This window comes from Galleria mellonella, unplaced genomic scaffold (genome assembly GCF_026898425.1).
Source record: "Galleria mellonella isolate WM207_F2 unplaced genomic scaffold, CSIRO_AGI_GalMel_v1 utg606, whole genome shotgun sequence".
NCBI lineage: Eukaryota > Metazoa > Arthropoda > Insecta > Lepidoptera > Pyralidae > Galleria > Galleria mellonella.
In genome coordinates, this window is record NW_026442126.1 from 471,459 (window position 1) to 496,938 (window position 25,480).

Below are 25,480 nucleotides of genomic sequence, written 5' to 3' on the forward strand. Positions count from 1 at the left end.
ATAAAACACATTTTATGAATTTTAGTAATCGTCAAAATAATTTGACATCTTTTAATATCGATTTTAATGGAAAAAAAAATAAATGAAGTAAAAATTACGAAATTTTTGGGATTAACGATTGATAATAACCTGACATGGAAACATCATATAGAAAATATTAATAGCAAAATAAACCAATTTTCATACGCATTACGCATGTTGTCTAAGATTGTTAATCAGACAGCGGTATTGACTGCATATCATGCATATGTTGAATCCTTACTAAGGTATGGTGTCATATTTTGGGGCAATTCGACATATAGAGATATAGTCTTCAAGACTCAGAAAAGGTGTCTTAGATCTATGTGCAATTTGAAAAGAACTGATACATGTACGACTTCATTCAAAAGACTGAATATCCTGACTTTTCCAAGCCTTTATATTCTTGAAACAATGTTGTTATGAAAAAGAATAAACTTTTATTTGAAAAGTTAAAAAGTGACCGTAATACCGATAAAATTCGCGTTCAGCCTCACGTCACAGCATTATTTGATAAAAGTTTTTTCGGTATGGTCTCTAAAATATATAATAAATTCCCGAAAGCATTTAAGGAAATAAACAGTTTAAACTGTATTTAAGAAAAAAGCAAAAGAATATTTGACAGCCAAATGTTACTATACGTTGCATGACTACTACAGTGATAAATATTAGACATGCAATTTAATTATTTTTATTGACATTTTTTACATTTTATTATTATTATTGACATTATTTTTATTATTATAAGTTATTATTACTATAATTTTATATTGTACATGCCGATATGGTAGAATATGGAATAATGGACATGTAATTATTTTTTTCAACTAATGTATGTACCCATATTCGTGCAATAAATGATTTGATTTGATTTGATTTGATTTGATTTGATTTGAAATGTATTTAATAGCTTAGTTTACTTGTATTTAGTGGAATTCAGCGAAATATATTAAATTTATTCATGTAATCTAATCAAAGAAGAGTAGAGTGGGGGGAGGGGGTTTAATAAAAAAAAAATACCAGGAATAAAAAAAATAGAGGACACTCATTGATTTTTCTAATAATGGACAAAGTTCTAAGTAAATAAAAACATAAAATATGGAAAATGTCATATTAATTGGGGATCAGGAAATTAGGAGTAATATTTCTGATGTAACAGTGGACACATGAATCGTGTTTCAACCGTGAAGCAGTTGTGTTTGCATGGCTGTGTTTCGGTTTGAAGGGTGGGATATGGCGTGAATTTACTGGGTACAGAGGAATAACACCTGAGTCCTCAGGAATGGCAACGCATTGGGGGTAACATGGCCGAAACAGTATACTCTGTTATGTCCATGGTACTGCTCATGTCTATAGGCGACGGTTACCACTTTCCATCAGGTGGACCGTCAGCATGTTTGCCATTCTAAGTTGCAAAAAAAAAATATTTTTTTATTTCTTAGAAAAGCATTTGTGACCACAGCTTGGCCACAGACTGTAGTTTATAAAACGGTATCTCAAATTAATTTCGATGTAAGCAAATTCCATTCAGGCTATATCCTTTTAAATAAGAAGACGTCTCTTAATTTTGAGATAAATCGGCAATAACGAATTCCGTGAGGCATTTCAATTATCCGATTTTTCTCACGGAATTTTTCCGCAAACTTATGTATGTATATAAATTGATTATTGTCGCGTGCTTTTGTCTGCAGTGCGTAAAGGCTCATTTAACTTCCATTCGTTACATAATGGAATATGCGGAAAAAAAAATTGCAAAGGTTACAACCTACAAACCGAAATTTCGAAGTATACATATTTTTTTTTTCTAATCGTACTTTGAAAGTTACTTAAATATGAAAGTTATGATATTTGTTACTCACTTATGTTTAAATGGTTACATTAAATTGAGTAAAAGGGTAGACTTTTTTGTGCAATTTCCCGTGGTTGTTGTAAGTGGCGACTACAGGTATCTAATAGTCGAGGGATTGGCAGCGACGTTCTTTTTAAAACGTCAAAGCCAATTGGCAACTACTGACATAATCCCTCTTTTTGGAGAGGTCTATTTTTAGCAATAGACATAGTTAATGTTCGATATGATGATTCTTTATATATACCAGAGGGAGACGTTTTACAAAAGTCGATTGCTTGGGCACCTCTGTCCCATTCGTGTTTCAAACGTAAAGCAGTTGTGTTTGCATGGCTGTGTTTCGATTTGAAGGGTGGGATATGGCGTGAATTTACTGGGTACAGAGGAATAACACCTGAGTCCTCAGGAATGGCAACGCATGGGGGGTATCATGGGCGAAACAGTATACTCTGTTATGTCCATGGTACTGCTCATGTCTATAGGCGACCGTTACGTGTATATATATATATATATATATATATATATATATATATATATATACAGGTATTAATGGAAAATTATAACCTGTTAATTACGTGAATAAAACCTGTTAATTTACAAAACATGTTCATCTTAGTTATATTATATAAACGTTAAAATAATATTAAACAATGTAGATTAGGTTTATTTTTTTTTTCAGTAATAATGTTATTAGACCACAAACATAATGTGTTACCTTCACAACCAAATAAAATCGTTTGTACTATCACTTTTTACGAGAAAAACCTTCGAAGATGATGTCACGATATTTTTTTTTTACATATTAATAATTTTTTTTAACATACCATATTGGTCCGCTAATTAACCTGGTCGGTTTTCGCCTGTAATTTTTTGATATAGACGTTTTGTCAAAAAATTGTATTTCGTGTATTTTTGATTATCAAATGTATATGTTGCAAGGTAAAACACCGCTGTCAATGACATAACGACATCACAATAACTCTCTCTGGTTTGTCAATTTGTGGTGAGATAATACTCACCAATGTTTGTTATATACATTTATCAACTTTATAATATATGTCAACTTTTATAATATAATTAAGTTTTAAAAACAAGCAGACAATCGAACATTTTGTTATATATATATTTATAACATGGCGCTTGGTCACGGGACTCACTCGCAAGATGCGCGCGCAGGCCGCGCAGGCGCTTTGTGATTGTTGGCTGCGCGCGCATGCCGCGCACGGGCCAGCGACCAGAGAGTGTGTTTTGTTAACTTGGACAATTTAAAAATTTGTTTGTTTATTGTAAAATAATTATTGTTTTTGATATATATTGATTAAATTTATTTACAAGATGAACCCTACTATCAATCTTACAAATTTATAACAGTGACGGCTCCTTAAATACATTTAATTAATTTTATTAATTGTCATGTTATTAATTATCCAATATATATACAATACAGTTTATTAAACAACCGCAGTGGAACCGTTTTATAAGGGAAAGATTCTATCTGTCGAGGAGGACTAACCTGGCATCGGCTTCGTGAGTTTTCTCTGCTATAGGTGATCGACACTTCTCCCTCAAATTGTATATGTATGCACACACAAATTCTAATAGGTCCTAACAGGGCACATACAGTTTAAAATACACAAATAACATTTCACAGGAGCAAGCGTCCGCGCACACGCCTCCATTCGGTCGGTGCTTTTTATTTTTTAAACTAAGGTGCGAGGAAAATAATGTTTACGAACTCCAATATTGTAAACAATTTGTGTTTTAATTACAAAGGTATTAAGGTTTCATTTTGAACAGTTACTGTATATCAAACTGTGTATAATCAGAGGGAGACTTTATACAAGTCATCTTGGGCACCTCTGTCCCATTCGTGTTTCTACTGTGAAGCAGTTGTGTTTGCATGGCCGTGTTTCGGTTTGAAAGATGGGATATGGCTTGAATTTACAGGGTACAGAAGAATAACACCTGAGTCCTCAGGAATGGCAACGCATGGGGGGTATCACGGGCGAAACAGTATACTCTGTTATGTCCATGGTACTGCTCATGTCTATAGGCGACGGTTACCAATTTTCATCGGGTGGGCCGTAAGCTTGTTTGCCATTCTAAGTTGTATAAAAAAAAATATATTAAACATATATAACTTACATAACATCATAACCAATTCGCTATTATTAAAATAAATTAAACATCATAATCACAACTCTGTTGTAAATTAATTGAATGAATTTAACGATTTATTACCATAATTTTTCTATAATAATTAAAAGAAACATAGTTGCCATTTTAATATAATATATGTTGTTATTTGCCCAGTAGTGGGACATTAATTCACTGTTACTTAACACCGAATGAAAGCCGAGTAGAAACAGGCGTTACGTCACAGCGCTTAGTATGCATCTGTTGGGTGCAACAATAATGCAATGCCGCATCACAATTTGTACATTTATTGGTATTTACGTAACTGATTTTTTTTTATCTATATTCGAGGAGAATTCAAAGAGAGGTGACGTCAGGCAGGTAGCCGGTCGTAAAACTAAGTCAAATCTTTAAGTGATATGGATAAAAACATATGGGGTCCGCGTACCCCAAATAATAATTGAGATAAAGGTAGGAAGATGGTGATTTGTGGAGACTCCACTTGATTAATTCATTAATTGATCTTAAAAAAAAAAAAATATTAATTATGATAAGGTACTTGGTAATTCTTTATGGGGAATGATTTATTAAAAATAGATAATTTTATTAATTACATAAACGAGTTAATTATATGTATTTTAATATAATATTATTTAATAATAAAGAATGGGGAAAGAATATTAATAAAAACAATAGAGTATAAAGAGGTGTTCAAAATTAACCATTGTATATAATACAATGACAATTGTAGTTTTTTTATAAAAAAGAAAATTTATAAACAATTGAAATGAGAACAAAAATATATATACAACAGACGGCAATTTTATTTTACAATTAATATAAATAATAATATATAATAACAAGGACCAGCATATTTTACAGACAAGAGGCAAATTACTGGGTCACCTTATACGACATGATGGTTTTTTAAAGAGCTACTATAAAAGGGAAAATAGAGGCAAAAGAAGAAGGGGAAGACCGAGAAATAACTACATGGGACAAATAAAGGAAACTCAAGGTGTCATGTCGTATAGGGAGATCAAAGATATGATCTGGAATACAGCTGGTTAGAAGAGAATGCATGAAGTAGTTGCCCCGGCAAGAGAAAACTCTTAAATAAGACACGAGAGAAAGAGAGATAATAATACAGGGAATTTGTTAGACTTATTTTGTAATCGTATTAACAAATATATTAATGTGATAAGAAAGACTGAATATACGAACGCACGAGAGCACGTAGTTAATAAAAAAAAGAACTTATTTGTCATAGAATTACTCAAATAAAATATCTTGAAAAAATATTTTATGTAGAATTTATTTATTTATGTTACATCTCGTATTGAGATTATGTGTAACGTGGATTCCATTCTTTTCATATTTCCATTTGCATATTCTCTAAATGACGCTTAATACTTTTCCAGCGTTAATTAGTTAGTCGAACCCGGAAACATTACATTGCATATGTACAATACTCTAAATATATACTTACCTACTTTTCACTGACTATATTTGTCACAGTAAACACCTAATTGGATAATCTCAGACTATTTATTTGCCTTTAGTTATTATTGCCTATTTGCAAAGAACAAGAGAGTCATTGTATGGCGTCATTGTTTTCTTTTGTAAAGTTTATTTAAAAGAGTCATTACAATGATCTTTGTGTTTGATAATTTACGATTTATCTTCTCTATTATGGATTAAGAGGGAAAGTTGTTATACAGTGTTATTGACGGATCAAATTTAGATTTTGAAACAGGTATTAGGTAACTTTGGTTCTTCTGCGGTTATCCTCTTTTCAGATTCTATTACACAAAAAACTCCGAACACAACCTTCTCTATAGTTCACTGAGCGACTTGAAATTTTTACATACGGCCAACCGCAAGACAGAGGGGGAAAAGGCTTGTTAGTGATGGAGACTGAGAATGCCATTGCTTACAATATACCCAACCAGGTGGAACTCGCGGTTCTCCCTGAAAACTATCATGGTTAATTCCAGATCAATTCATCATGATGGGCTAACTGGCCTGTTTTCATTCTTATCTGTCACCCTTTACTGGTGCTCCGCCAGCGTATCCCGTTAGTACAGGCGGAGTTACCATTTTCATCCAATAAAAAAAAACCTCAAGACAAAAATGGTAGAAAAACCAAAGTGATCAACATAGCCCGAAGCATAACAAGCAAAGTGGCAATAGGCTGGTCACATAGCTCGAAGAACCGACAACCGATGGGGAAGAATCGATCTAGAGTGGAGATCTCGTACAGGCATATGCAATGTAGGACGACGCTCCTAGATGGAGTGACGACCTCAAATGCATCGCAGGGAGTCAGTGGATGCAGGTGGCTCAGGACCGTTCTTTATGGCGGCCTATGGGGGAAGCTTATGTCGAGCAGTAGACGGATAATGGCTGAAATGATGATTAAGAAACGTAATTGGGTAAATACAGGCATTGATCTTGATCAATTAAAATTATTACACAATGTATGAGCAAACGCAGATGAAGCGAGTGTTTTTTCATGTACTCTCTTCCATTAGGTAACAGTTTTGACTCCAAAATGTTTCCGAATATTTGCGCATTTGACCGCAATCTTTATTCGCGGCTCGCAAATATATGTATAGATGTAAAACGCGTCAAGTATTTACTAAGTTTACATGAGTTCCTAGGAGAGTTGGGGTCACTAACTCATCTCTGACCTCGGAGATCGGAGAGACATGATAAACGAACCTGTCGGTAAATATGTTATCGCTACTGACTGCATTAGATTGAACGTAAGAGCAACGACTGTTTTGTTCTTTTTTTTTTTATTTGTAGTAATGGAAACATATCATCTGATATATTGTAGCGATGCGTGAATTTAGTAATACGATTACTAATTATTCGACCGAGCAATTTATTCGAATGATTTTAAATTCATTTGACTACAAATTTGATTCATTCTTTTACTAATTTCATTCGATATATTGTACTACTAATCGATAAAATCATTCATTAGTATTTTTTTATTTGTTTGATGACCCGAATGTTTTTTTTTTTGTAATAATATAATAATAATTGTAACTTGATATAAAAACCATAATTACCTATATATAAACCTAACATGCTTATAATGGGGGGAAAGGGATTATTAGGAATGGAGATTGACACCCCTATTGTTAGCAATATACCTTATTAGGTCGACCTCCACGTGGTCCCCCCTGGAAAGCATCGTGAACAATTCTTATTGAATTTGTCACGATGGGCTAACTGACGCGCTATCGGTATACATCATGCGCCGCAGGTGTATACCGATAGCGCGAGTGGGGTTACCATTCCATTATCACCTATTAAAAAAAAAACATGCTTATAATTTGTTATGTGTGCCTCATTAAAATAAATAAATAAATAAATAAATATACCGCAAACAATGATATTACATAAGACATAATGTACTTACAGTTATGTATTAAATACATGTAAATATTGCGTAGTGTGCTCTGTACACGAGCGTAAGTTTGAAAGAATAATGCATTCATGAATACTAGATAAGTTTTAAAAACATTCGGGTACATATCTGTGTTCGTTTCGTAAAATGGGTACCTGCTTAATGTGACATAATAACTTGTATATACTGTGCCGCCTATAGCCGGTAGTGACTGTAACTTTCAAATACACTGTGACAGTTACTAGCTAACGTTTAATCCGCTTAAGACCTTTGATATAATTTTCGGGGTTCCGTACAGAAATAGCACAAAGGAACGCTTGATAAGACGTTGAGTGTCACAGCGTTATATCTCTGTAAATATTGATGCTATCGATTCGCAGTTTGGAATAGTTTTAGATGTTATATTCATATTTGAATCGAAATAATGGCGCCCCGTCAGTGTATACTATTTTTTTATGGGTGAAAATTGTATGGTAACCCCGCCTGCGCTAATGGGATACGCTGGCGGGGCACCAGTGAAGGGTGATAGATGAGAATGAAAACAGGCCAGTTAGCCCATCATGATGAATTCATCAGGAATTAACAATGATAGTTTCCAGGGAGAACCGCGAGGAGGTCGAACTGGTTGGGTATAATGCTAGCAATGGGATTCTCAGTCTCCATTACTAACAATCCCTTTCCCTCTTACATATAATGCATTATCAACCATTATAAGTAAAGACCTGTTTTCACTTATCACCCCTTACTAGTGACTCATCAACATATATACAGCGCAGATGGCATTACTATTTCCTTTTCACCAGAGGGAGACTTTGTACAAAAGTCGATTGCTTGGGTACCTCCATGTCCCATTCGTGTTTCAACCGTGAAGCAGTTGTGTTTGCATGGCTGTGTTTCGGTTTGAAGGGTGGGATATGGCGTGAGTTTACACGGTACAGAGGAATAACACCTGAGTCCTCAGGAATGGCAACGCATGGGGGGTATCATAGGTGAAACAGTACACTCTGTTATGTCCATGGTACTGCTCATGTCTATAAGCGACGGTTACCACTTTTCATCAGGTGGGCCGTCAGCTTGTTTGCCATTCGAAGTTGTATAAAAAAAAAAACATTACGGGTATAAAGAAACAATCATTGGACTATTCATCAATACCGGAACGCAATCATTCAATCCGTTATATCTATTTAAATGTTATCAAACATTTATCTTCTAATGTACCTATTATTCAATGCCAATAACGACCGACCTTTATTAAAATTCCTGTGACAATGCAAAAAAAAAATTGTCAAAACAGCCTTGCGATAACAGAACAACTAAGAATGAGCCATTGTATATTATATATATATATATATATATATATATATATATATATATATATATATATATATATATATATATATATATATATATATATATATATATATATATATATATATATATATATATATTTACTTACATTTTTTGCATCAGCTTGATGCATCGAATTCTTCAGAATCCTTTGTTCTGACGGTCTACCTGCCTAGCAATTTTAGATACTTATTGGTAAAATAAGTTGTAAACTTCATTTTTTATTAATCAATTACTGTTTATATTTCGATTTTTTGATCAAATACGAAATTTTAATAAAAAATTTTAAACAACTTAGAATAGCAAACAAGCTGACGGACCACCTGATGGAAAGTGGTAACCGTCGCCTATAGACATGAGCAGTACCGTGGACATAACAGAGTATACTGTTTCGCCCATGATACCCCCCATGCGTTGCCATTCCTGAGGACTCAGGTGTTATTCTACTGTACCGTGTAAATTCACGCCACATTCATAGAAGTCTTCCCTCTATATAGAAAGTGGATTTCCAAACAGCGAAGTGAACGGCTCATGATTTTCATTGTTTATTTTAAGCAATGACTAATCTGTAAAGTCACATATAGTCACGTATATTTAGTTTACAAAATGCTCACTCAATCTTACCATATATAGTTAACCTCGTGATTAAAATCCTCCGAGAATCCGACGCCAAGGTCGGAATAGTTTCAATAACTTGTTTCAACGTCAAAATGTTAATTAGGTCACATATACACTTATATGCAATTAGGAGCCGGTAATTTAGCCTAATTATATTCGTATTAAACAACATTTTTATGGTAACAAACGAGAGGACCTTTGTACCTCTGTCCCATTTATGTTTCCGTCATGCAGCAGTTTTGTTTGTAAGGCTGTGTTTCGGTTTAAAAGATATGACAATGAAATTACTGGGTATATAAAGACATAAAACTTTAGTCCTGGGGGAAAGGGATTGTTAGTAATGGGGAGGTTAGTCCCTATTGTTTTCAAGATACCCTATCAGGTCAACGTCCACACGGTTTCCCCTGTAAACCATCGTAACTAATTTATCGTTGAATTCGCCATGATAATGACGATGATGTTTCGTATAATGTCCCATATTAATTTTGCCACAATTTACGTTACTTTTTTTTTTATTGGATGAAAATAGAGTGGTAACCCCGCCTGCGCTAATGGGATACGCTGGCGGGGCACCAGTGAAGGGTGATTGATGAGGATGAAAACAGGCCAGTTAGCCCATCATGATGAATTCATCAGGAATTAACCATGATAGTTTCCAGGGGTAACCGCGAGGAGCTCGACCTGGTTGGATATATTGCTAGCAATGGGATTCTTTGTCTCCATTACTAACAATCCCTTTTCCCCCCAATTTACGTTACTTGTTTTTTGTGTGAGTGCAACAAATTTTTTAATTTATCATCACTATAAATACACGTTAATAATGACTAATTATAATAAAATGTGTATAATTATTTTATATATGTGTTTATAATTATAATTCTCAAGTGCCACACCACCAAAATAAATAAAGATGGACCAGTTAGTTCCTAGTCGTCCACAATTCAAATGTATGTATGTATGTTAATTTTTGGAGTGCGATATAAATAGGGAGTGATTCAAACGTTATTAATAGATATATTGGATAGATAAAATGAACTGTCCCATCCTAAAATATTGAGTGGGACAGGTTATCAATGTAAGAGCGTTATGACCGCTCATTTACTAACATAGGTTAAGTCAATTTGTAACTAACAAAATGGGCCTTATGTAGTCTAATTAAATAAATATTATTATTATTATTATAGATATATAGTATTGAGATTTTGAGTACGTAATGCCTGTGTTTTTTTTAATTTTTTTTTATACGTCTTAGAATGGCAAACAAGCTAACGGCCCACCTGGCACGTGTTGCATTATACTCTCATGAGAAAGAGATAAAACATCCCACTTAATCTTGTCTAACTCTAATATTCGTAAATATAATGCATATTTACGAACTAACTACATTTCTATTGTTATTAATATATTTATTTATGTATTGGCGATTATAAAATTTCAATAGCTTGCAATACGATTAGCAGAGAGACACCTACGCCATAAACAACTGTGTATTTGTATATATATCACATACCAGGAAACTCAGAAAGTATTGCGAGAAAAAGTTTTTATGTATGTGAGACTGGCCAGTCATAATTTATTTAAAAATATGATTACTTATAAGTAAAAATAGGTACGTTCTAAATTCAAAAATTCCCTCCACATTTTTTGCGAGCTAATTAAAATTACCGTGTCTCATTGAAAAATGGATTTGCGTCGAGAACATTTTCGCGCTATGATTTTTAACGATTTTAAGTGTCACCTGAACGAACACGTATATATGTATGTATGTATATGTAACGGATTTCAACGAGGTCTCGCAATAGCACTCGGATTATGTTGGATAATACATATTTACGAATATTAGAGTTAGACAAGATTAAGTGGGATGTTTTATCTCTTTCTCATGAGAGTATAATGCAACACGTGCCTTTTGTGGTTTACTGATTTGCATGAGTAATCTGCAAGGTGGGTATTTCGAATGGTCTCCAAAGTCGATTTCGTTCGTGTTAGTGAATCGATTTTGAGTCATACAATTCGTAGTGTAATATTATCTCGTCAGTGAGTTGGATGATACATTGTTCGGCAATTAAAATAGGTGAAACATTTATTTACAAAAACAGCTAGTCGGATATTACAGCTTTTATCAATTCGTAAAATAAGGCTTTATACAAATTATTTCATTTAATGTACAATAAATAATGTTTAATGTTAAGTAATTAATTTGAATTTATTAAGCAAATTAATTATAATTTTTTATGCATTACTTAAAATGACAAACAAGCTGACGACCCACCTAATGGAAAGTGGTAACCGTCGCCTGTAGATATGCGCAGTACCATGGACATAACAGAGTATACTGTTTCGCCCATGATACCCCCCATGCGTTGCCATTCCTGAGGACTCAGATGTTATTCCTGTGCACCCTATAAATTTACTGCCATATCCCACCCTTCAAACCGAAACACAGCCATGCAAACACAACTGCTTCACGGTAGAAACACTAATGGGACGGAGGTGCTCAAGCAAACTATATATAACCAATGGTAAAGCATATTTTAGTCATATAATAAGTATCTAACGGTTATCAGTGGGCATTGTTAATGCTGTCGCCGACACAACTTGTTCATTGCAGTTGCAGTAACAAAGAAAGCTTGCAGCTTGCAGCTGGACTAAATATAATAAGCTAATAAGCGGTCAACTGTTGCAACAAGTAAAATGAAATGTATTTTGTAGATAAGAGCTTATAGGCTATAGATAGTGGCTTATAGGGGAGAAAGGGATTGTTAGCAATAGGGTTTGAAAGCCCCATTGCTAGCAATATGTCTTATCAGGTCAATCTCCACGTGGTTCCCCCTGGAAACCATCGTGAACAATTCTTGTTGAATTCGTCACGATGGGCTAACTGACCTGCTTCATCCTTACCTATCATCCTTCACTGGTGCCCCGCCGGTGTATACCGATAGCGCGGGTGGGGTTACCATTCCATTATCATCCATTAAAAAAAAATAGTGGCTTATAGTTCGTACTACTTATACTATATAACTCTTTCACAATAATATTATTGTTAACACTTTAATTAATTCTTAGAATGGTTGAATACGTATAGGGAGGATAGGAGAATACATAAATCCATTATCTTGAAGGTTCGTTGCACGCGTCCTTGTAGCCTAATTTCAAACTGCAGTTGAAAATCAGTGTTTTGCTTTTAAGCAAAACTATCACTGAGCTGTAGCCTATTTGGGTCACTGCGACACACATGGCGAAAACATATTTTTGTATTTTATCTTTTGTTTTATTTATTTTTTTTATAATTATTTATTTATTTATTCATTAGTACAAATATGTGTACATGGCGGACTTAATGCTAAAAGCATTCTCTCCCAGTCAACCATAGGGAATTATGTAATTAATTTGAATGTATGAATTCAGTTGTTAATTTACGTGTGTCATAGGTGACACAAATAAAGTGTTTGTCTGTCTATCTATCTAGCGCGGCTTCCGTCAAAGATAGCATGGGGTTCTTTAATAAAATAGGTAAAGATTTTTCAAGGTCAGTAACGCGCGCGTAATGCTTCTAGTATTACAGGCGTTCATGAGGTGCGGTAACAGTTTATCATCGGGTGGGCCGTATGCCTGTTTGCCACCTCAGTGGTAAGAAAAACAAACAAGGCGATCTATAAACTCTCAATGTTAGGGGTGTCATCTTCGTACTAGTATTGATTGGTATTAACTTCCACTAATCTAGTGTATTTATTTAAATCCATTAATCCAGAGTAATTTTCCTCAGAGAACATGGGGTTGGGTCATGGACCATATACATTTTACTTTTTCCTTTTGCTTAAATTGGTCATAAGACCGCGTGGCTTTTTTCCTGAAAAAAAGTATGCGTTTTATGAATATTGTTTGATAGATTTTGTATAAACTCATTGATCAATCGAAAAAGGGGGTTGGGGGGGGGGAGAGAAACTATTAGTAATTGGGTCTAACAGTCCCATTGCTAGTCACCTCCATGCGATTCTCTAAACTATCATGTTTGATTTTTGTAGAATTGTATAATTAAACCTGTTTTCATCCTCACCTAGTAGCCTGCGAGTTACCTCTATGTTCCATTTGTCTGCTAGATAAACTGCCATATCTGTCTGTTTACTGTACATCTATCTATTTATTGTACGGATAATCTGGTAGTATTGTTATATTGTTACCCTATTCCCTTTGGCCGCAACAGAATATCAGTGCTTTGTTCTTTTGAGGGCGAAGCAATAAACTGAGTTGTGGCCATATTGTATTGCTATGGCACACGCACAAACGAAAATTGTATTTAGCTTTGTGTATTTTTTTTTATCATTTATGTTATCTCGCTTTTTTTTTGTATATGTATGTTTTAATTTGTGTGCTGTAAGTAATGCAAATAAATTATCTATCTATCTGTCTACCTATCACCACTCACTGGTGCTTCACCAACGTATACCGATAGTGTAAGTACGGTTAACATTTTATTCTCACCCATTAAAAAAAATCGATTTAAAATCATATACTTACTATTACAGTAGGTACTAACTAACCAACCAAACTTAGACATAAGACATAGGTTTAAAATGCTAGCGAAATATAACTGAAGTGGTACTTGCGACATGAACACGATGTTAGCGTTGAACAGACTCATTCACTTCAGGAATTTGAATTCTAACGCATAGATAATAAGGGATACTTTTAGATGCCATGCCGCAAGATGTCAACTAGGATGCGTAGGAACAAGATAATAATGTATTTGAGTTCAAACTGGTCTCAAGATCCATTCGCTTGATCGATTTATTAGGCTGTTTTCACCTTTATGATGGGTACCTATGAAAGGTGCTCTATGCATACTCTATTAGTTATTTTATTGAAAATATTTGGATGTCATTTCATCATCATCATCATATCCATTGCTGAACATAGGCCTCCTCCATTGACTTTTTTTTTATACAACTTAGAATGGTAAACAAGCTGATGGCCCACCTGATGGAAAGTGGTAACCGTCGCCTATAGACATGAGCAGTACCATGGACGTAACAGAGTATACTGTTTCGCCAATGATAACCCAATGTGTTGCCATTCCTGAAGACTCAGGTGTTATTCCTCCGTACCCAGTAAATTCACGTCATATCCCACCCTTAAATCGAATGGGACAGAGGTATCCAAGCAATCGACTTTTGTACAAAGTCTCCCTCTGGTAAATATAATGACTGGTGATAAATGATAAACTGCCATAGGAACGTTTCTGTTTATTATAGCAGTTTACCAGTGGGGAACTTTGACAGTAGTTTCTACGTTTGGTAGGCAGTTTGACAATCGCAGTTTGGCTTTTGGCGATGTTTTAAGAGGACCAAGTCATATATATATATTTTTAATTTATATTATCTAGAATGTTCTAAGTATCTCTCTCTCTCCCTTTTTTTAATTTAAAAGAATTAAAAGGATTTTACTTTCTTTAGGTATATCAGCCCTATTGTACCTTGAACTGATATCTCAAATAAAATTTTATCTATTTTCCCTAAACGCGAAAAGAGAGGAAATTATAAGTATAAATAATTTACAATATTTAAAAATTTCTGATTTGGATTCAGCTAATATTGAATTTATTTGGGTTAAAGTAACGCATGAATTCATTTCTTTCCTTCTAGTTCATATTACACTCTAACACTATATAGCACATTATCGATGGTATCACAAACTGGACAATGAGTCACCTTATTGTCTAGTTTATGATACATAATATTGTAGTTTATAGCAGTAACCAGAGGAAGACTTTGTACAAAAGTCGATTGCTTGAGTACCTCTGTCCCATTCGTAATTCAACCGTGAAGTAGTTGTGTTTGCATGGCTGTGTTTCGGTTTGAAGGTTTTTTTTTTTAAATGGATGATAATGGAATGGTAACCCCATCTGCGCTATCGGTATACATCGGCGGGGCACCAGTGAAGAATAATAGGTGAGGATGAAGTAGGTCAGTTAGCTCATCGTGACGAATTCAACAAGGATTGTTCACGATAGTTTCCAGGGGGAACCACCTGGAGGTTGACCTAATAAGGCATGTTGCTAGCAATGGGGCAGTCAAACTCCATTGCTAACAATCCCTTTTCCCCCCTCGGTTTGAAAGGTGGGATATGGTGTGAATTTACTGGGTACAGAGGAATAACACCTGAGTCCTCAGGAATGACAACGCATGGGGGGTATCATGGGCGAAACAGTATACTCTGTTACGTCCATGGTACTGCTCATGTATATAGGCGACGGTTACCACTTTCCATCAGGTGGGCCGTCAGCTTGTTTGCCATTCTAAGTTGTATAAAAAAAGTAACATAGTAAATAGAATACATAACAATATTACAACAAACATCGGACAATTACACCATAACATCAAATTAAACATTACGTCTCTTCGAGTGTGAACAGTTTAATTCATCAAGTCCCCAGTCCAGTTGGTATTATTTCCTCTACAAGACAAAAGGTGACGAAATATACACAGAGAGCAGCGAGCCGAGAATTCCCAAGGAGGGTTTCTGTGCAATGCTCTAGAACAATCGTGGCGAGTAACTGACCCACAATGGTGTTATCTGAACATCTCTATCGGCAGGTACTACGCCTTACTGACTTATTTACAATAACAACTGGAAACGTAACACAAATTTTGATTGTACCAATTCCAATCGCAGTTTTTTTTTTTATACAACTTATAATGGCAAACAAGCTGACGGCCCACCTGATGGTAAGTGGTAACCGTCGCCTATAGACATGAGCAGTACCATGGACGTAACAGAGTATACTGTTTCGCCCATGATACCCCCCATGCGTTGCCATTCCTGAGGACTCAGGTGTTATTCCTCTGTACCCAATAAATTCACGCCATATCCCACCCTTCAAAGCGAAACACAGCCATGCAAACACAACTGCTTCACGGTTGAAACACGAATGGGACAGAGGTACCGAAGCAATCGACTTTTGTACAAAGTCTCCCTCTGGTAAAGTTTAGTTTTTACATCAAAATAACTAATTTTGTCACAATTGAAGTCACCTTTTTTATAAGATACAATTTTTTATTATTTCCTATAGATAAACTTGTATGAACAAAGACAACAAATAGCATACTTTACACTTTCAACTAGATATTTCAATCTTTCTCGTAACTTTTCTTCCGTCTATCCTTTCCAAACACTTCACTGCAACGTCCTCTTTTTAATCCTATCACCACATCTTTCATTCACGCTTCCCTAAACGGTATTACAACAGTCTATTTGTTGGGGGGAAAGGGATTGTTAGTAATGGAGACTGAGAATCCCATTGTTAGCAATATACCCAACCAAATCGACCTCGCGGTTCCCCCTGGAAACTATCATGGTTAATTCCTGATGAATTCATCATAATGGGCTAACTGGCCTGTTTTCATTCTCATCTATCACCCTTCACTGGTGCTCCGCCAGCGTATCCCGTTAGCGCAGGGTTACCATACCGTTTTCACCCACCAAAAAAAAAACACTTCACTGCAACGTACTCTTTTCAATCTTATCACCACGTCTTTCATTCACGCTCCCTTAAACGGTATTACAACAGTCTTTTTGCAAAAATCTAATACAAATACACTATACGAACAAAGAGATAATAATAATAATAATATTATCATTATTATCTTATCAATAATCTTCACATGACTAATGACTGGTTAAAGTAAAATAAATAGAAACAATAAAGAAAATAGCGAGCATTCATCACCGCCGTTCAACAAGTCGCGCTTGGTCATAAGCTTGTCAGTTGTAACCTCAATACAGCACTTTGTACGCCATTTGTTATTTTGACAAATGGCTGAAAGAGAATTGTTTGTTTTATGTGTTCTTTGTTTTTAACATGGTTTTTGTTTATTCACCGTATTTTTTTTTTGTGATAAGACTGATACATACGTACATACATATCTGTCACGTCTGTCTCCCATTAGGGTAGGCAGAAACAATGGAACCCCAAATGCTCCGATTAGAAACAAACCTCTTTCGCTTCTTCCACATTCATCAATCTTTTCATACACGCTCGCCGGTTACGGGTACTTTTAATTTGGCCCTTCTTCAGCACGTCGCCTATTTGGTCGACATATGTCCGTCTAGGGCGACCCCTACCGACATCTCCATTCATTCTTGCTCGATAAATCTCTTTCGTAATTCTTCTTTCATCCATCCTCTCCAAATGACCAAACCAACGCAACATTCCTTTTTCGATTTTTGTCACTACATTGTTAAGACTGATTTTATTATAATTACTAGCTGTTGCCTGCGACTTCGTCTGCGTTTCCGTCGTTTTTCATAAAATAAGTAGCCTATGTCCTTCCTCGCGGTTCAGTGGTTTTGATGTAACAGACACATTTCCCTTCACCGCTCTGCTCCTATTGATCGTAGCGTGATGAAAAGTATACTATAACCTGCCCAAGCGTATGAAGAGTAATTGTACCAAGTTTCGTTAAAATCCGTCGAGTAGTTTTTGTTTCTATAACGTACAGAGAGACAGACAAAAATTTTACTGATTGCATTTTTGGCATCAGTATCGATCACTAATCACCGCCTGATAGTTATTTTGGAAATATATTTCATGTACAGAATTGACCTCTCTACAGATTTATTATAAGTATAGATTAATTAATGCTCTTATTTATCTTACGTATGTATCTATTTATTTTATTTTTATTTTAATTACAATAATAAAGGGTTAATACCTAATAATGTTTTGTAATGGGTGAAAATGGAATGGTTACCCCGCCTGCGCTATTGGTATACGCTGTCGGGGCACCAGTTACTAATGATTAGTGAGGATGACAGCAAGTTAATCGATCCAAAGAATTAATCACGACAGTTTCCAGGAGAAACCGCGTGGAGGTCGACCTGATAGGGTATATTGCTAGCAATGGGATAGTTGGAAGTTACTGACAATCCCTTTTCCCCCAACCTAATGTTGTTGGCAATTTGGCCAACCAGTTTATATATTTGTTTTTTTATAATATTTTTTCGGATTTGATATGTTTTCTTTGACACTTCTTTCTGTACGTTTTAAAAATATACGTTCACCAACATGTATGCTATTGTTCCTTGCACATACTTAAAATAAAATAAATTAATTAATAAGCATTTCCACTCTGTAACAAATAAATAACTTTCCACTACTAGGTATTGGCAGGAGGACCCAATGACGAAGAAAGACTAGAGGGAGACTTTGTACAAAAGTCGATTTTTTTTTTTTTTATGCAACTTAGAATGGCAAACAAGCTGACGGCCCACCTGATGGAAAGTGGTAACCGTCGCCTATAGACATGAGCAATGCCATGGACATAACAGAGTATACTGTTTCGCCCATGATACCCCCCATGCGTTGCCATTCCTGAGGACTAAGGTGTTATTCCTCTGTACCCTGTAAATTCACGCCATATCCCTTTTGCTTGGGTACCTCTGTCCCATTCGTGTTTCAACTGTGAAGCAGTTGTGTTTGCATGGCTGTGTTTCGGTTTAAAGGGTGGGATATGGCGTGAATTTACAGGGTACAGAGGAATAACATCTGAGTTCTCAGGAATAGCAACGCATGGAGTGTATCATGGGCGAAACAGTATACTCTGTTATGTCCACGGTACTGCTCATGTCTATAGGCGACGATTACCACTTTTCATCAGGTGGGCCGTCAGCTTGTTTGCCATTCTAAGTTGTATAAAAAAAAAAATTTACCGAACGAAAAATATACAACCATAGAATGGATAAAAGTTCGGGGGAAAGGGATCGTTAGTAATGGAGACTAAAAATCCCATTGCTAGCAATATATCCTTATGACAGTCTATGGGGGAGGCTTATACCCAGCAATGGACGAATAATGGCTGAAATGATGATGGTAACAAACGGAATGGAGACTGAGAATCCCATTGCTAGCAATATACCCAACCAGGTCGACCTCCTCGCTTTCTCCCTGGAAACTATCATGGTTAATTCCTGTTGTATTCATCATGATGGGCTAACTGGCCTGTTTTAATTCTCATCGATCACCCTTTACTGGTGGCTCCGTCAGCGTATCCCGTTAGTGCAGGCGGGGTAACCATTCCATTTTGCTCCACCAAAAAATAAAAATGGATAAAAGTAATTCATAAATTTAATACAACATTTACACCAGCACTTAGTGGGGGGTGTTCACAATGAAAAGACAAATCAAACACTTTTTTTGCTGTAATTAAGTAAAACAACCTTCGTCTCGACGGTGATCAAATTGAAATTCTTTAACAACCGTAAAGGCCGACTAATATGACACACTGACAGACAAATCGAGCCGAGAGACACCAGCCGTAATGGATGGACGACACGAATCGTCGTTAATATTACCTAAACGCTTTGTTTTAACCAATTTCGACACAAAACATGACGGGACCTATTATAGCCAAGGTTTGTCTGAGCATATTATGTTTTTTTAAACAAATACTAATACAAATACGTTGCAAATTACGAGAATTGCTGAATCTGCGTGTTGCAATATATTCCTGTTGGGGGAAAGGGATTCTTAGTAATGGAGACTAGGAATCCCATTGCTGGCAATATACCCAACCAGGTCGATCTCCTCGCGGTTCTCCCTGGAAACTATCATGGTTAATTACTGATGAATTCATCATGATGGGCCAACTGGCCTGTTTTCATTCTCATCTATCACCCTTCACTGGTGCTCCGCCAGCGTATCCCGTTAGCGCAGGCGGGGTTACCATACCATTTTGACCCAGCAAAAAAAAAAACATATCCAGTGTTACAGGAAACCTACAAATTAGAAAATGTGTATATCGGAGCACAAATAGATAAAGTCCGGAAAAATAGTATTATTTATATCAGTGAAAATTATTTCAGAAATTTTCAGTGGAATGATAGATAGATAGATATACACTTTATTTGAGCCATTTATGACACACGTAAATTAACAAATAAGTTTATATACAATCAGATTATTTACACTTTTTTAAATATAAAACAAAAGATAAAGTATGGAAATATGGTTTCTACTGATCATTCTACTGATGCATTCTCTAGAGACTACAGCATGAGGTTTTTAAAAAAGAACGTATTAAACTTTTTAAGGGTTGGGTAACGCAAGCGTGACACTCCTGGTGTGACAGGCGTTCATGAGCTACAATAACCCTGTTTACTATCAGTCGGGCCGTATGTTTGTTTATTACCATCATCATCATCATCATTTCAGCCATTATTCGTCCACTGCTGGGCATAAGCCTCCCCCCCTAGACTGCCATAAGGAATGGTCCTAGCCACCGGCATCTACTGTCTCCCTGCAATGCATTTCAGGTCGTCACTCCATCTAGTGCAGGGGTTTCCAAACTTATTTTGTCTACTGCCCACTTTGAGAATAAATTATTTTTAGCGTCCCCATTTTTTCACCCACTTAAAAACCACTGTAACTTCAAGATCAACAAATCACCCCCCAAGCCTCTACCACAACGCCCCCATTTTTTTCTGGGTCTCTTACCGCCCCTCTTTAGGCCTGCAGCATCCATAAGGGGGCGTTATCGCCCACTTTGGAGAAGGCTGATCTAGTGGGTGGTCGTCCTGCACTGCGTTTACCCGTACGCGGTCACCACTCGAAAACCATACCATACCATTTGTTGCCATAATTAATTAATTGCGTAACCTCTAACGTGAGCAAGTAAGAGACTCTGATAATATCCCAATACTCTCCAGCGCCTCATCATCGCGGCCGGCGAACGATGTTATCACTATAACTAGGTCAGGCCGTTCATTAGGGATGTTGTTTTATCCACCAGAGATCAATTCGACTTGTCAGCCTTGACTCATGATGGATGACATACTGATATCTACACATATATTTATAGACTAGCTATCGCCCGCGGCTTCGCCCGCGTGGATCTTGGTTATCGCAATATGCAATTTTTGGCAATAACTCGATAGATTTATTTGAATAAGGATTAATACTGGAGTATGAAAATACCACCCAGACGATACGACCAGCGTGGTTATTCGTAATTTTAGAAAGAAAAGTTATTATTGTGACCTAACCGAAAATAGTTAGACATATGCTATCGCGGACTTATTTGTAGATCTCAATGAGTACTTTAAAAACGTATAACATTGTTTTTCATTATAAGCAACTATTTAGTCAGTGCGCGCAAGATAAGCGAATTTTATAAAATTTTTCTTCAGACTTACTCGACATAAATGGTCACAGTTCGGTAAATATAACATATATGTAGATATAATATATAGCCTATGGCACTTACAAAGGATGCAGCTATCGATTGGTGAAAGAATTTTTTAAATCGGTCCAGTAGTTTCGGAGCCTATTTGTTACAAACAAATAAACAAATGTTTCCTCTTTATAATAAGAGTCTTTATTATTAATATATATATATATATATATATATATATATATATATATATATATATATATATATATATATATATATATATAATTAAATTACAATTGTAGGGTAGTGTACGATAACAGCCACATTAGTTAAAATAACTGTGATTAAATTAATCCTCTATATCTGAAGAGAATGAGTGTAATATAATAAGTTTCGTTTAGGTTTAAGATTTTTTTGTAAAACGTAAGTAAATAAGATAGTATTTCTTAAAATAATAATTAAGTTCCCATTAGAGAGATGACAGTCTTTGTGCAAAGTTCATAGAAAATAACTGATAATACATATATATATATATATATATATGTTTGCTCAATACTTTATATGTATATTGTGACCTACCAGGAATGTATTGGAAAAGGTAATTGAAGGTCTCACAATAGGTTTTGCATTATATTAGATACTAGCGGCCCGTCCCGGCGTCGCACGGGTGGACATTTATACATTTTAAAAAGTGGCCACTAAGGCTGCACACGCGATGGAAGCTTAAAAATGGAGTAACTACTCCCGTTTTATCAACATTTCCCTTCACTGCTCTGCTCCTATTGATCGTAGCGTAATGAAAGGATATACTATAACCTGCCCAGGAGTATGAAGAATAATTGTACCAAGTTTCGTTAAAATTCGTCGAGTAGTTTTTATTTCTATAACGAACATACAGACAGGCAGACAAAAATTTTACTGATTGCATTTTTGGCATCAGTATTGATCACTAATCACCCCCTGATAGTTATTTTGGAAATGTATTTCATGTACAGAATTGACCTCTCTACAGATTTATTATAAGTATAGATATAGATGTACAGGACTGGTGAAGTTATTTACAATATATATATATAAACATCCATAGCGTAATGCTTGATGTGATCATATAAATAACTATGGTATGTTAAATACAGCTTATTTCTTTTATTATGCCCCGATATGTGAGCACTCCATCTTGAGCGAATACAGAGACGACATGGTCCATGACTATGATTAACAGAAGAGAGAGGGGGGAAGGGATCGTTAGTAATGCGTGCTACCAGTCCCATTGCTAGCAATATACCCTGTCAGGTCGACCTCCACGCGGTTCCCCCTGGAAACCATCGTGCTGAGTTCCAGGTGTATTCATCACGATGGGCTGACTGACCTGCCTTTTTTATTATTCACCTATCACCCCTCACTGGTGCCCCGCCAGCGTATACCGTTAGCGCAGGCGGGGTTACCATTCCAATAAAAAAAAAAAAAACAGAAGAGAGAATTATTCACTTTAATGCTTGGCAGCTCACTAAGTGTGTAATTTAGCTGTATTTCGATTTGAAAGGTGAGATATGGCAGTGAATTTACAGGGTACAGAGGAATAACACCTGAGTCCTCAAGAACGGTAACGCATGGGAGGTATGGTGGGCGAAACAGTATACTCTGTTATGTACTGCTCATGTCTGTGACGGTTACCACTTTCCATTAGGTGGGTCGTCAGCTTGTTTGCCATTCTAAGTTGTATATAAAAATAAATTTATAGTACTGCTCATGTCTATAGGCGACGGTTACCACTTTCCATCAGGTGGGCCGTCAGCTTTGTTGCCATTCTAAAAAAAAATAATTAATGAATTTCTTTATTATGTTTTTGTACTTTGTGTCTTTTGTAAATCACCTTTTGAGAACTTGCGATCTATCGTAGCTTTTTCATTACATCCTTCAAAGGTGAAGGGACAAAGGACATATGTTACATTAGTAACAAAACAACTCTCTAATTACTGTGTCGAGTATTACAACATTAGTATAATTACATAGTGAGTACATTGCGTGCCCACGAACACGGCTGTAACAGTGTGAAGCGACACTATAGCATTTTTTAACAACAAGTCCACCTACCATATTACAATAAGGCCCGTGATCTTGTACTTCATACCATGGGAATGCTCCCATGGTACATTTAATACGGATTACAACACAATTTACAACGTGTTTGTTCTATGTTTGTATTTTTATGGCGTCTCTAAACGATTTTAAATAAGAAGTGTTTTAAAAATTATTACTATTGTTTTTTTTGTTTGTTAATTTTGATTAATTACTTTCATTTGTGTCGATTTTAATGATTTTTTTTAAACGAAATTTCCGTTATTAATGACGTTACCAAAATTGAATATTTAAAAAAATGTGTGATGCAGAAATGTAAAAGATAATACTTCAAGTGACGTGGGGAAAGGGTTGTTAGTAATGGAGAGGTTAGTCCCCATTGTTGATAATATACCCTATCAGGTCGACCCCCACGCGGTTTCTTCTGAAAACCATCCTGACTAATTTATCGGTGAATTCGTCACGATGTGCCAACTGACTTGCTTATTTATTCTCACCAATCATCTCTCACTGGTGTCCCGCCAGTGTATACCGATAGCGCAGGCGGGGTTACTTACCTACCAGAGGAAGGCTTTGTACAAAAGTCGTTTACTTGGGCACCTCTGTCCCATTCATGTTTCTAACGTGAAGTAGTTGTGTTTGCATGGCTGTGTTTCGGTTTGAAGGGTGGGATATGGCATTGAATTTACAGGTTCAATCCAGTCCATCAATGCCTAGTTATGGCCAAGGCTAGTATATAGTACTTTTCTCAAACAATGCGCGGAAATCAAAAACACAATTTTACTTTTTAAGTTCAATGACGAATAACGAACAATAATAATTTTTCAGGCGCCATAATGTTTCTTTGTTTTTTTTTTCAATAAACATCTTTCTATTTGCAAGCCAGTTCGAAATTTAAATAAAACCTTTTATTAGTTACCTCCTTGGTAGCCATGTATCGAAATAAAAGGTCATTCCATTTTTAAATTACAGGACAGATATGAGTTTACATAGTAATTTATCTGGCCGCAAAACACGACAGATATGGGTTTTCATACAAATTTTGGCGGCCGCTGCCCGCATGTATCTGGCCAGTACGGCAATTTTGATTTATCTCTAAGAAGATTGTCAAAATAATGCTCACATTTCCAAGCATGTTTGAGAAAAATATATGTTATTTTTTTAAATGTTTATATATCAAATGACATGACTCGAGCATTTTATATTCGATAAATTATCAGATATATTTCAACGCATTAGGCAATTGTTAACAAGTCACTATGCGTAATGCTATTTATACCACAATACATTTACATACAATATTTCGCAAACGGCATTACCTAAAGGTCTCAAATTACCAGCTCATCATTAATAGATTTGTTTATATTAAAAATAATTTATATTCTCTTAGTTATTATATTTAGTTATATTGTAATACATCATTCTAGCTGTCTGTTTGTAAATACATAGATTAATGATCGAATTCTAGCAGTATGGATGTGGTGGTCAAAATTTAAACGTTAAGACTTCGTAGAAAGATACGTTCACAGGTTTTTATTTCATTGTCATCATTATCTCAGCTATGCCCAGTCATGCCCACTGTTGGACATAGACCTCCCCCATAGACTGTCATAAGGAACGATCCTGAGCCAAACAAGCTGACGGTCCACCTGATGGAAAGTGATAACCGTCGCCTATAGACATGAGCAATACTATGGACATAACAAAGTATACTGTTTCGCCCATGATACCCCCCATGCGTTGCCATTCCTGAGGACTCAGATGTTATTCCTCTGTACCCTGTAAATTCACGCCATATCCCACCCTTCAAACTGAAACACAGCCATGCAAACACAACTGCTTCACGGT

The 25,480-nt window shown here is 35.7% G+C and overlaps 1 protein-coding gene across 1 annotated transcript in view; it reads left to right on the top strand.

The window, feature by feature from the left end:
- The window catches only part of LOC113514763 (uncharacterized), a 72,703-nt gene that overhangs the window by 14,943 nt on the left and 32,280 nt on the right, over nucleotides 1-25,480 (top strand). The gene's annotated exons all lie outside the window — the stretch shown is intronic.